Raw genomic sequence first — 15306 nt, 5'->3', positions numbered from 1 at the left:
AAGTGTAGTGTATAATATAATTCGTCGAGAGGAACAAATGTCCGGATGTATGTGTGTATGTATGTGTGTATATGTCACCGATTCTTGTGGACAAATTTTCTCTTACACGTCTTGACGAATTTTGATAAAATTTTGTAGGTGTATTACGGTTACGAATACCAAAAATCAGACAGAAGGATTTTCAAAAATATCAAAAAAAAAAATTTTTCAACAATTTTTTAATTTTTGAAAAAAATAATTTTTGGATTTTTTGAAATAACTTTTTTCTATATTAAAATTTTAATTAATTCTTGTCCAAATTGCATTCCTGACATAAAAACGAATTGATTCATGTATATAAAGTATATATTTTATCAATATTTATAGAGTTAATAAATATTTTAATTTTTCTAAAAAAATTGAAATTTTGTATTTTTTGAAATTTTATCTTAATACTTTAAAATAATTATTATAAAATAAAAAATTAAACAATTGGTATATATTATATTGAGTATGATTAATTAATATTAATAAAAAAGAAATATAAGTGTGGTTTCTGTAAATATTATACAAAAAATGTAAGTACTCCGTCATTTCGAAGAAAATAATTTATTTCAATATATGCTTTTCTATAAGATTCATGAGATGCAAAATTTCGTTAATAATCTTGAGAAATATTATCTTTAAACTTTTTTCAAAGTTCATTTAAATGAACTGGTTGGCAGTACATTAAAATACGCACAAATAAGTGCCTTAATTATCTGAAGTTTGAACTATTATTTGAAATTAGGAAATTAAAACGTCTTTGACCAATTGATAAGAAAGAAACGTGTAAAGAAATCTTACGTGTGAATCTTATTACAAAAAAATGACGCAATTTACCAATAAGAAGCGTCGAAGAAAGTCTCACGCGTAAAGACAGCTATACTGAGACACACTCCTTTTTTAAGAAAAAAAAATATATAACGACTCAGACATTTTTATAGAAAAAATATTTACTTTTATTTCAATAATTCAGTGTAAACATAATTCTTGATTAGTAAATTAGGTCTTTGATTTCCTAAATATATAATTGATGATTCCCAAGATTTAACTCGTGAAAATGCAACATATACTTGCCCATGATTAAATACATTTTTACGAAGGTCTACACCAATCTTGTCAAAATTTGTCCTTGGCTTTTATTTATTGTCATTGCGAATGCTAATTTTATAGGAAATTGCCGTCGTTTGAAAGTAAAGGATAAATATCCTCACAATACAGCGTAATACGATTTATAAATACAATATCTCCAACCTTATCACCTGTTAAAATACGACTACGTAACAGATTGTTTGATAGTTCTAATACCTGCATTCGCGTTCCATTACATAAACCTTCATTAATACTAAGATTTCGAAGTAGCATGACAATTATATTACAATTATGTAATTCATAAGGCAGGAAATTTGATGGATTTAAAGTATTTACATACTCTGTTGAAATAGCATCATTTGTACTTCCATTATCACAATTTTCGGTACTATCAACACTTGTATAAATTAGCTCACTTTTGTTATCAAACAGTTCGAGTACCTTGTTGTTAATTTCATCAACATCAACATTTCGAGCACACAATATTGCTACTTTTGCTAAATCATCGTATTTTTTATTGATAATTAATTCTCCAAATATTTTATGAATGATATCACCATTCTCTACACATTGTTCTGGTGCTAGTATATTATTATCATTATCATTTAAAGTACCATTTCCAACTGATAATAAATATTCTGAAAATTCTATTTCACCTGGTAAAATTCTCATATTTTCTGTTAATGATATTACCTTAAAATGACTCCATAATGTGCTCGATTTAATAGATAAATTAACTAATTCGCTTCTAGTAGCATTAACTTTAACAGGCAATAATTGTCTAAAATCACTACCCAAAAGCATAGTTTTTCCACCAAATGGCATATCAACATTCATAAAATCGCGTAATGTTCTATCAATTAATTCCATAGCATATCTTGGCGCCATTGGAGCTTCATCTCAAATAAAGACATCAACCTCTTTCAAAAATGTAGCTTCCTTAGATTGACTTTTAATATTTGATGTAGGGTCATAGAACAATGGAACAGGCATCCCAAACGTTTTATGTACAGTTTTACCACGGGGAAGTAATATTGCGGCAATGCCTGTAAATGCCATAGTACAAACACATTTTCCTTTACTTCTTAACAAATAGTATAAAGCTGTATAAACAAAAGTTTTTCCGGATCCACCTGGTCCATCAATGTAATAACATGAAGAAGATGGTATTCTTTTATCTTGGATAACTACATTTAATACTTCATCAACAATATCCTTCTGTTTGGAATTCAGTTTCACATATTGCATTTCACCAATCTCTTTATGTTGTTGTAATGACATTTTGTTGTTCGTTTGATTTTCTGTTTCAATACTTATTTCATTTAACTGTATCATTTCAAAAAAATTGCGAATATTTGATCCTTCATGCAACAGAAAGTTAATTATATCATTATATGCTCTTTTATGAGCTTCATTAGATGGATAATTTTTCTGATAATCTTCAGACATAGCCTCTTTAAACTTTTCCCAAAGTTCGTTTGGATGAACTGAATGGCAATAAATTAAAATACGCACAAATAAACGTCTTAATTGTTGTGGCATCATCCATACTTCTCCTTCTGTCAAAGCACGTTCCCATTCTTCATCATCTTCAATAAGGCCTAATGCTAAACATGCACTACGAAAAGTGTCATGTACAATATTGTTGACAGTTCGCAGATGATCATAACTTGTAGCGCCTTTAACTACTATTAAAAGTAATCTAAGATGAAACAGTTTTGATTGACTGGGCGAAATTGAATACATCCGTCCAATGACATTAAATGACCCTTTACGCTTCACCCATTTTAATGTATTTTCACCACGTTCTTTCTTAAAAACATAATAACATGGAATGTCTGCATATATATATTGTCTAGCTTGTGGATCACGCCTATTTAAATCGAAGTATTCTAATAACATAGTCCGTTTCTGTAAAGCTTTATTTATAGCATCATCATTTGCTTCTTCACTAATGGTTACAGTATGCCGATTAATTAAATGAACAGGTAATCGGAGAATAGAATGACTTTTACTCTGTAATGTTCTACCAAATATTCTATCACATGCTTCAACAGGACTAACATATCGAGTTTCAATAAAGTTTTTTATTTCATCATATTCTAAAGAACTTGTATTATTACTACTATCGGTAATTACTACAGCAGCATCAAGTCCCTTAAAGATATATTTATACAAATATTTTACGGATTTAATACTTGAAACTACTTCTACATTAATATGACAATTAAATAACTGAAGTAATGTAGGATTGTATGGAACAACGTATTGATTATCTGTAGTTCCTCCATTTAGGCGATCGTATTGTCCTGTATTAAGGCGGCGATACGTTGCGTATCCGTTTTCATCCATTATTGTCTCAGAACAGAATTGCTTTGGGAAACCTTTCAAACATTTACTATTATTATCTTTACACCAATTTCCACATGGGCCATGAATCATATTTTTCATAACGATGTCATGAAGTATAACATTTTCTGATTGACTTAAGATTTTTGCCGAAATATATTTGTCTACAATCTCGGGTGTTGTTATTTTATAATTTTGTTTCAACGTCACTAATAAATGCAAATGCGGCAATCCACGTTTTTTATATTCAATGACATACACATAAGCAATCACTTCGCCAAATAATTGTTCCTTTACAATAGTATTAATAAGTTTATCTTTTTTTATGGTAAAAACACGCGATACAATATCTGGTCTGTCAGAGGCAGTTTGGTTAGGTAATAAATTTTCCTTTATTTCACGCCAGTTTGGATTACACGTCATCGTAATAAAAAGATCAGGTTTACCAAATTTTCTCACAATAGCCATTGCATCTTGGTAATGCTGTAACATATTTCTCGGAGAACCTGTGAAAGATAATAGAAGTATTACAATTTTCCCAACTTCATTGTTCAAATCATCAGCTCTTCTTTGTAAATGATCAATTAGACCTTCGTAAGTATCTGCACGAAGTTTCTTTTGATTATTTCGACAGAAATTTGTCCTATCTTTTTCAATTTTCACATAACTGTCGACAATCCATTGCTGAAATAATCTACCACCCTTTAAAAATACATTGTTGTCCCTAGAAGCCATTCTATGCCTGATGTATGCAGCTCTTGATACACGTTTATTTGTATTAGCGCAGGTCAGATTTTTGTCCCAACCTCTTGTTCCATGTGGATAAAATAAAGGATATATCCATGGCTCAACATTGGGATTCATAGAACTTATATATTGTAAACTTTTTGTATTCTTATTATATAGGGGAGAGGGCCCTAAGGTGGTCACCCTAAGAAAATTTTTGTATATTAGTTAGTATCTTCCAATTTTTTTTTTTATTGTTATTATTTGAGAGGACAAAGATTTTAGTAAAATTTTGAGGTAAATATTCGTATGAGTCTCGTTGTAACGTGAACGTCGTAAAATTTCTGTTTTTACATGATCGAGAAATTTTTTTCTCAGGGTGTTAAAATCATTAAAATTAACCGTTTTAAATTAGTAAAAACCGTTATAATTATCTTTATACATCGTACAATAATATTTCAAATAAATATAATTAATATTGTGCTTTAAAAAATTTTTTCATTAACGTTTAAAAAATTGTGTCTTGGCCCTAAGGTGGACACTTTTTTGGCCCCAAGGTGGTCGCTTTTGATTTTTTATGAAAATATTTTTTACGCTATATTTATCAACATTTATCACTGTGAATGTAAATTTTATCAATTTTTAAGTTTTATGATGAATAATAATGAAATAGAATTATTATTTTCAAAATTTTGCCTGTCTAATACATGTCTAATACACAAAAAGAATCATTTTTGACGAAAGGACAAAGTGCAAAAAAAATATGTAGAATATGTTTCTGTGATTCTGAAATACAATTAATATTAAATAAACAATTTAATAATACGTTTTTTACATTTTTTAAAAACTTTTTTAGTGAATTTTTGTATGGTGACCACCTTGGGGCCACTTTTTTAAAAGTCGAATTTTTAACTTTTTTTAAAAAGTGCCATAACTTTTTTTTATTAATGAAATGAAAAAAACTTTATGACAGGAAGTTAGGTAATAAGATAAAATTTCAAATGCCGTATTATTGACCTTTATATATAATTCCATTTGAAATCTACAGTCGTTCAAAAGATGGGTGACCACCTTAGGGCCCTCTCCCCTACGGTAATTATAACGTCTACTATCCATCCCAGGCTTTAATGAAAATAATAATTGCATCTCAGGCTCAATTTCTGCATTATTTTCAGTCATTGTTTTTTTAATTTCTTCATGCATCATACGGTAGGACTGTGCAAATAGGTTACAATCCCGAAGGGCTGTATCAATTCCATCAACAATATCTCGGTTTAATTGAACATTATTCTTACAACGAATTTCGGAAGCTTCGTTTTGATCAACAATAAATAACTGTCCAAATGAAGAAGTATCGTTTCTTTCTGCATACAAAGATGTATTCATTTGATAATAAACCTGACCATGTATTTTGAAACAATATGGTCCTGGTCGTCTATTGTTAAAATTAACTAAGTTAGCGTTGAAAGAAGCAAAACCAAATGAATTATTGTATGGTCGTATATTATGAAGAAGATTCTCAGATAATTCGTGGGTGCCATCAAATAAATTTTGTAATATGAGTGATAATATGAGCAGGTAGATCTTCAAGAATGACTTCGACATGTTTACAACAATCATGAAATGAGTTTTTTTTATTAGATACTCTTTCTGCTTGGAAATGTTTAGCATTACAATGCTCACATGAAATGTTCATCGCACCAGCAAAATGTTCTTCTATATGCGAGACTGAAATACTGTCAGAGAAATTTTGATTCTGTGCAGAAGCCCGTTTTTTTGGCGATGAGTTTTTCGATAAGCTACATTTTTTTGACGACCGGAAATATTAGTATTTGATAAATTTGCTGTAACAGTTACATTATCTTTTGCCAAAGATGTAGTACCAGATGTAGAGGATTTTTCTAAATTTATATTTGATTTTGATACTGTAATAATACTGTCCTTTGTTTAAAGTGATTGAGGGTTGAGAATTCTATTATTCTCTTGTTTTTTTTTGTCGAAACTTTCTTTGATAAGCAGCTTTCTTTTGACGTTTCATGACTTGATGTTGTTCTTCTTCCTCTAAAGAACGTATTATTGATCTTTTTTTACTTGATTTTCATTTTTTAAATTAGTATATTTTGTAACATTTCTTGAATCATTACAATCATCATTAGTTTTTGATTTTATAAATAATTCACTGTTAACTTTATGTTCACAAAGTTTTACATAAGAATGATCACGTGTAATGTTCATTTCATTACAATAACCCATCTCTATATGTGACTTTGAAATAATATCAGACTGATTTTGTTTTTGAACAGAAGTATGTTTATTTTGTCGAGAGGTGCGCTTGTAAGCAACATTTCTGTCACGAATTGACGTTTTAACTTTAGAAGTAGAAATATTTTCTTCTGCTGATGATAAAGCTGTAGATGTGCTTTGGGGTCTCGTATTTAAAGTTTGCTCTGCACTAATGAATTCATTAGAATCCAATGATTCAGAGCGAACAATTTTATTATTTTCTCGCTTTTTTTGTCGATATTTTTTTTGATAAGCAGCTTTTTTTGACGTTTTATGATTTTATATTTTTCCTCTTCTTCAGGAAAATGAACCATAGCTCTTTTTTCTCCTTGCTTCTCAGTTATTATTAATCTTGTATCTTTCATTCCATTGCTTGAATCAATAGAAATATTATTAACATCATTTGCTGGAATTAATGGCAAATCTTCTAAACAACTATCAACAAAATTTTTTTTACAAACATTGCTGGTTGAATTCTACGATGATAAATTATTGTCAACAATTTTATTTTCTTCATTTTGGAAACTTTTTTCTCTAGCTCGATTCCTAAGAAGACACTCCCAATTACATTCAACAGTCATAGTTCTAATATTAGTCGACCTTACTGACGGAAATTTACTTAAACGATTGTTTTTGAACATTAACATTAAATGATTTCTCATGTTATAATAATAGTAATTGACAGAGTAGGGCATAATATTAAAAAATATCGATGTTGCGAATGCTATTGCATATATTCCACAAGCAAGACTATTGTTTGGTTGTTGATCAACAGTTGTGAAAACTACTGGAGGTTTAAAAGGATATAATCTACTTAAATATTTCCTTTGATCTTCATTTAAACATCCTTCATTAAGACTATCATAAATATAAAGTCTCATTCCATCATAATAAGTGCAAATCCAATGACCTTTCTTGATAGGTCCACTAAAAAGTATTTCAATATGCTTGTTGACGAGTGAGAGCACATAATTTTTTTTGTTCGATTTGTTTGTTCATGTTTGGTGTTATTTTTCTGTGTTTCGGTTTGATGTTGGTTGTTTGTATTCTTGATTTGTTCCATTGGTGGGTTCCTTTAGTTTGACCTTTACATTTTCACGTTCGATTGTTGTATTGTGACCCGTTGAAAGAGGGAGGGGCCTTTGAGCACTAAGCATTGTATAGAGCGGCGCCTTCCTGCCGGCAGGGATCGGTGAGGCCGCCAAGCCCCCTCCACTTTCCTTGCTCCTTAGTCTGTACCTTTCGATTAAAGGATATGTTGTGTGCTGCTCCAGCTGAGTGATAAGGATAGGGGTGACGACAGAAAGTGTCATAAGGAAAACCCCAGGATAACCACAGTACAGTCGTAGTATTATAGCATTTTCCAGCGATGTAAATGAGGATGACGACAGCTATTGTCCTTGGAAGATCCTCATACAATTCACATGTAATGTGGTGAGTAAGAAATAAATAAAAATTCAATTAAGAAGTTTATATATTGTGTCTTTTCTCTTCTAATCCTTGCCCCCGAAATTGATCGGCCATTGCGGTCGTCAACAATGCTTTTTACCTTTTTCAATCGGACTAATAAATTCAAGCGTATAAAAATACAAAGTGCTTTGCATGCTAAAAGCAGAATTTGATTCCCTTCTCAATAATTTTTCGAATTCATCAATATGAGTATCATTTAACATTCCTCCTTCAGTAAGTATAATATTAAAATCTGTAACACTTAAATTAACAGTTTCTTTTTTGTTCGACATGATTTCTTTCAATTTATTGAAGAGATATCGCTTCTAAAAAATAGTTTTTCATAAAATTAATTAATTCAGAACAGATGTAAATAATGTTACTATTGTCACATTTAACAGTAACTGGAATTTTTATCTTATCCTTTCTTATTGAAGATTATTAAGAATGTAAAGAATGTATCTTCATCTATTAATATTATTAATATTATTAAATATAAGTATATTTTTGGTAAGTTTTTTTGTTCTGTATCTGTTTATATTTCTTATTTTTTTATCTTTTATTCTAGTATCTGTTAATCTAGTAGCTCTTGGCTAAATCTCTGTTTACCAAGTATTTGGTATATCGTAATCACATGTTATCAATAGTACTTATCTTTAATTTTTATATATTTTATCAACAATAAATATATGCGTATTTTTTGTAAGCTTTTCTGTTTTATATCTGTTTAGTATCTGTTAATCTAGTACCTCTTGACTAAATCTCTGTTTATCTAGTATCTGGTATCTCGTAATCACATGTTATTTTTAGTACTTATCTTTAATATTTATAAACTTTTTTTCCAAATAATAAAAAATAACTAACTACCAAAATGTTGAAAAATCAATAATTAAGATTAAGAAAACAAATATAAATCAATATTAAATCACACTTATTACCACTATAATATAATTATGTAATATACAAACATCAGAATTTAAAAAAATCAATTAATATTCTACATTCAGAAATCAAAATAGCAGGCAAATGTCCTTTATTCCTTTAAACTTTAATTTAATTAAATTAATGTCTTTAACTTTAATTAAATTTATAATTAATTAATTAATAAATCAAATAATTCACATTATATTTACAAACTCCTCCTAATAAATATACAAATAATATTAACAAAAAATATAATTAGTATTTACATGTATTTTAATACTTACGTACGTAACGTATGTAATGTACTTTAACTTTTTTTAATATACAAAAAACAAAACCACAAAATTCACAATCAACACTTTCAGAAGAAAAATCACTTGGTAAATAACAGTCAATATTTCTTATCGAAACAATACACGTGTCACACTTTGCAAATGGCTGACAGTTGCTAACACTTGTAACATTTCGTAATTTTTCGTATCAAAAACTATGCGTTTCACACTGAGGTGAGGTTACATAGTTGTAGCGAACAAACAATTTTTGTTTGGAAAAAAGATGCGCGCGCAACAATTTTGAAGTGTCTAAAATGAATCATAAAATTAAATATATTTTAATATTAAACTTTTAATTTATTACAAACCAAACCATAATTAAAAATTATTACATTAAACTACTTTTAGTTAACTTTTAGTTAATAATTTTAATTAATTATTTTTTTAATTTTAAATTTTAAAAAAGAAAAACGAAAATATAAAAGTGTGAGGTCACCATCATTATAAAATTCAGCCAATGAGGAACACTCATTATAAAATCAGCCAATGAGGAAAAAGTTCTACACTTGAAGTTAGCTGCTTTGACATCAGTAAGTAGTGTCACGACGATTATATCCAATCAAAGTAAAGGATTTTGAAAAAGAGCCAATCAAGAAAAAGTTCTACACTTGAAGTTAGTCGATCTTACACACCTCGTTTTTACGAAAGGACTTATTAAATAAAAATATCGAAAACAAACTATTTTTTGGAAAAAAAGGAAATAATATTAGTTCCAAGATTTAAAATATTTAACAAAAATTCTGTAAAGAATTTAAATTACATATTTATAATGCAATTTAAGTGAATAACTCGAAACTCTAAAAATGTTTGTGAAGTATTATCATTTTGTGCAAGAATTTAATTTCTTTTACTTTTAACAAATTAAATATTACTCTGAAATTTAAATTTTTTCATAATTAGCTGTAACACTTTTTTAAAAAAATTGAGTTGTATTTGAGTTATTAAATAAACAAAGCGCCCAATAAAATGCTGCGCGCTAGTAAGAGCCGGCCAGTGGGCGTGGCCACGGGAGTCAGTACGCAACGGTAGAAGTAGCACCTTGTAGTCAGTTACGCTAAATTACTAAAGTTACTAAATTGAATTAACTTAAGTTTACTTTAGTTACGTTTACTTAAGTTTACTTTAGTTTTGTTTATTTTCTTTAGTTTAGTTTACTTAAGTTTACTTTAGTTTAGTAACTAAATTAGTTAAGTAACTAATTTAGTTTAGTAACTAGCTAAATTTACGTAACTAATGAAAATAATTTTTTTAACAAAACTAATCTAACAAACGTAACGTTAGTAACTTTATTTACATTAGTTACTTTTTTGTAAGTTAGTAATTTAGTTAGTTTGTTTAGTCAGTTAGTAAGTTAGTTTAGTTAGTTTGTTTAGGTTATTATGTTAGTTTAGTTAGTTACGATAGTTAATTTAGTTAGTTAGTATGTAAGTTATTTTAATACCTCACAATTTTCTGTGATCATTATACCCTATAAATTCAAAATTTTCTACTTATTAATAGTTTTTTAGTAATTTAAAAGCTAGAATCGAATCGAACTCGGTTCAAGCTTCATCTGATTAGACTCGGCTCGGATCGAAAAATGGAAAGCTCGAAAATACTCAATCGAGCTTTTTGCACACCTCTACTAACTTAGTACTAAGTAACTTACTAACTGTCTTACAAAATTAATTACAATTTAACTTACTAACTAACTTACTTAACTTAGTTAAGAACTAACTTAATAACTTACTAACAAACTATCTCACAAACTTAATTACTAATTAACTTACCAACTAACTTACTTAACTCAGTTAATAATTAATTAACTTACTTAACTTTTTACTTAGGTAATTAGTAAGTTAGTTGCTAACTAACTATTGTCCCTGGTGAATCTAAATTCGTTGAATTTTGACAAGTCGTACACTTGGTGTTTGATTTAAAGTAAAATTTCATTCATAGTCAAAAATAAAACCAAAATGGACTATTTTAATCCTTTCGGGTGTTAATTTAATCCTAGAGGGATTAAACTGTTGCAGATTGTTTTAATCTATTCTGGTGTTATTTTAACACCCCACATTTTACTGTGTAACAATAGTTTAACAAAATTTTTTTTTACAAAAATAATATCCTTAATTAATTCTACGTTAAAAATTACTACTTAAACTGCTTCCTTTGCGTGATTCCTTTTTTTCATGTTCTAATTGTTAAAAACTTGTCGCTAACATCGTTGATAACTAAGTAAATAATTTAATAACATAGCTAATAACAAACTAATTAACTTGGTCACTAACTAACTAAGTTTCTAACTAAGAAACTTATTAACTAACTTTCTAACTAATTAAATAGCTAACTAACTGAATTATTAACTAATTCACTAACAAGTAACATTACCCAAGTGTAACTCACCGATTCTTTTAATACTTGGTATACACATTCTAGATCGAAAAATATTTGACACGTATTTTTTTATATTGGCTTAAAAATGATTTAAGGGGTAGAAACTACCCCTGTAACATTTGCATTATTTAAAGATATTTAACAGAGTTTACTGTAACATTTTTACATTAGGGTGTCTCAAAAAAATTATTTTTTGAGTATGGTTAAGTATTAAATATTTTTGTATAATTCACCCTCCTCCCTTTTAGGGGGTGCAAAATTTCTACCCCTTTAACCAGGAGTGTCGCGTGACGCCTTTGACAAAAATCATACTTCTGCTTTATAAAAGTACTTGAAAATTGGTACTCGGGGGTTTTCGGGATCGCTGATTACGAATCTGGGGTCAGTTTTCAAAAATTCAAAATTGCGGATCCAATATGGCGGATGTCAAAATTAAAAATTAATCGAATTGGCTTGAAAATTGGTACTCGGGGGTTTTCAGGGTCGCTGATTACGAATCCGAAGTACATTGTATGCAAAGCAATCTTACAAATGCACTTCAATTTGTACACATTAAGTAGTATGCTAAAAAAGTCTTCACACATTCAGATTTAGAGAATAAGCTCGCTTTTTGCCGAACCCAGGAATAACCGCGTGGAGGTAGCGAGGATCTATTCCCTTCTTTTTTCTCAATTTTTTAATTTTTTTTGTAATATTTTCAATTTTTCAATTTTTTTTGGGTTTTATATGTTTTAATTTTATTAAAAAAAATAATGATTTGTAAATAAATAAAGCTTATTTTGAATCGTTCAAAGTATTATGCAGACACATATTTTTTGCAATAATGTGGGCAGCGGTTAGTGGAAACAGCGAAAAAATGGTCGATGCACAAAGATTTAATGCACCAAGGACATTTGATAATGCCGATTGCAACCTTGCAGACAGAACTCGACTGGTGTCAAACATTTTTCCGGTTTTTCATTTATGTAACCACTGTTCTACCATGCATATTTAAAGATATTGACAAATCTCGGAAAAGAAAATTGATTGTGAATCAATGATTGGAGTTTTAAAATATTATTCCGTAAATGGAGATTAACGTCGTAATTGTAAAGCATGATCAGGTCAGAAAATTGTTTGATAAAATTTTTCCACGGTCTAAACGTGTAAACGTCAAGAGGTTGCACAAATCCTGTTGTTCCAGCAGGAATGGTCATAATTTTAACCGTTTTTTTACCTTTATCGACAATATCAAATTTTATATCTTTTTGTCCTGTCCAAGAATCTAACAGAAGTACTGATTCTTCTTTGGTATTTGGCAGGAACGCGGTCTCAAACAATTTCATTGCTAAATCAGAAGTCAATTTGCCGGATTTCGAGGCAAAGACAATGATGTTTTCTGCTTTATAAAGGTTTTTTTCGACAATTGGCCCAAATTTTCCATTTGTTTCCTGTAAAACAATCATCAATGGAGATTTTAACTCACCGCTTGCTGAAATGATGGGTTGAATGGTATAACTGTGAGTTAATAAATTTAGAGACTGCGCTAAACATTCGACCTTTAGAGTACCTCTTATTGATAAGGTACGACCAGCGTGAGTCTCTAAATTAAAACCCGATTGATCTGAATTAAATACATTTTCCTCGCCCACAATTTGTATTTCTGACTTCACTTTCGAAACAAAATCTTGAGAATTTTGCAATAATTCTCCTTTATTCTCAATTTGTTTTTTTGTAATGAATTTATTAATTTTCCTAGAAACAATTCCGTGTTTTATTTTGAAAGTATGTAGCCATTTTTCGGAAGCAGTAAAAAGTTGAAGTGATAAATCAAACTTTGCTCTTGCCTCTAAAGCCCATCTTTTCAAATCTAAATCATGTACTGGGACTGATTTCTCGATAGCATTTTGAAATTGATTCAAAACATATTCAGAAATTAGCAATAGTTTTTCTGATTTTGATCCTCCTTCTTGTAACTGTTTTTCCCATCTATATAATGATTCATTATTCTTTACAAATTTGACTCTGTTCTGGACTGCTAATAAACTTCTACGCTTTTTCTTTCCAGAACGCCAATATTCAACAGCTCTTTTTTATCATTGATATCTACTTCCGCTTTAAACTTTTTATTTTCTTTTTCAAACACTTCCCAACTGTCATCAAGCTGATCATCAATGACTGTTGCATCTGGATCTACGCTTGGGTCAATAAAACTTAAAGATTCGTAAGTTTCTACAAAAAGAGTTGCGTTAATAGAATTTTTTATCAAATTTGTCAGATGAAGGGCAAGATCCTTTTCTTCCTCTGTAATAACAGATTGCAAGTCGTACTCTGGTCCATTAAAACAGTTTTGTACAAGAAGAATAATATTTCTGGGATTCATTATCCAGAAAAATGTTAACAGTCTAACAATAAATTAATAATAAAGCACTTACCTGATTTTGATTCTAAAAAATAGTAAAATTAAAAAAAAAAACGAAAATATTTAACTTACCTGCTTCTTTCCTCAATGAAACTGTAAATACAATAAACAGAATGTTTAAATCAAAAATTAGAACGATGACTTTTTCTACTTATAAAGTTAAATAGTAATCTCGCTTGTGATTTGAAAAGACTTAAGCCCTCTAGCGGTGTCACGCAAAACTTGTGTATCCCGCGAAGTATAAATCTACTTTCAAGTGATATTACTATAAAACATTAATGCAGAAACATTCATGGGTCTAATTGTAAATTTGATTTTTTACACATAAAAGAATTTATTTTAAAATTCAATTAATTCAATTAAAAAAAATTACTTGTTTCTTAACAGTTTTAATGTTCGACATTTGGACTATAAAGTTAAAAAAATATAGTCACTGTTAAATTGTTTTATAAAAAAAATAGAATTGAATAGTGACAATATATATAATATAATACAATATAATATAATATAATTTGAACTTATATCTTGAATCTTATCTTGAATTGTATTATTGTCACTATTGAATTCTACTTTCCCTTAATAAAACATTTTAAAATGGACTTAATTTGTTTGTTGGACTTTTTGGTCCCAATCTTGAATATTGCAACTTAAAAAAAATGACTAGTAATTTTTTTAATTGATTTATTTAAATCTTACAATTAGAATACAATTTCTTTCAGATATGTGTCATTTTTTGCAGCTATATTATTTATTGTATTTTCAGAGTTTCTTGCAGAGCAATGATAAACACTTATTTTATTTCTAATTGAAAATTTTGACATTTTTCTGAATAATGAATCCCAGAAATATTATCAGTTTGTTATAAAATATAATTTTGATAATGCAGAATATGATTTGTAATCTGTTAGTATAAAATAATAGGACCTTGCTCCTTTAGAAAATTTGATAAAAATTTCTATTCACACTTTTTTTCTTGTAGAAAGTTAAAAATATTGAATTATTCAAGTGTATATCCGAAATTTAACACTTATTAATGTCAGTTTAAAAATAGTTAACAATAACAAGTTTTTGGAAATAAAAAAAGTGTACAAGTTTATCAGCTATCGAGAACAGATTTAATGAGAATTTTTTTTTAATTCTTATTTATAAATGACATAAAAAAGGAGAGATAAACTAAACGAAAAAACTACTAAATGTCTGAATGTGTTTTGAATCAATTTACAAATTCTGTAAATAAATGTCTATTCGTAAATATGTCGGATTTCAAAATATGGACTTCAGATGCAAGATTGCAAGAGCAAAGGTTAATTTATCACTTCAGTTTTTCACTGTTTCTGCAAAATGTCTGTATAA

Source organism: Leptopilina heterotoma, unplaced genomic scaffold (genome assembly GCF_015476425.1).
Source record: "Leptopilina heterotoma isolate Lh14 unplaced genomic scaffold, ASM1547642v1 Lhet_608, whole genome shotgun sequence".
NCBI lineage: Eukaryota > Metazoa > Arthropoda > Insecta > Hymenoptera > Figitidae > Leptopilina > Leptopilina heterotoma.
This window is presented reverse-complemented; position numbering follows the sequence as displayed.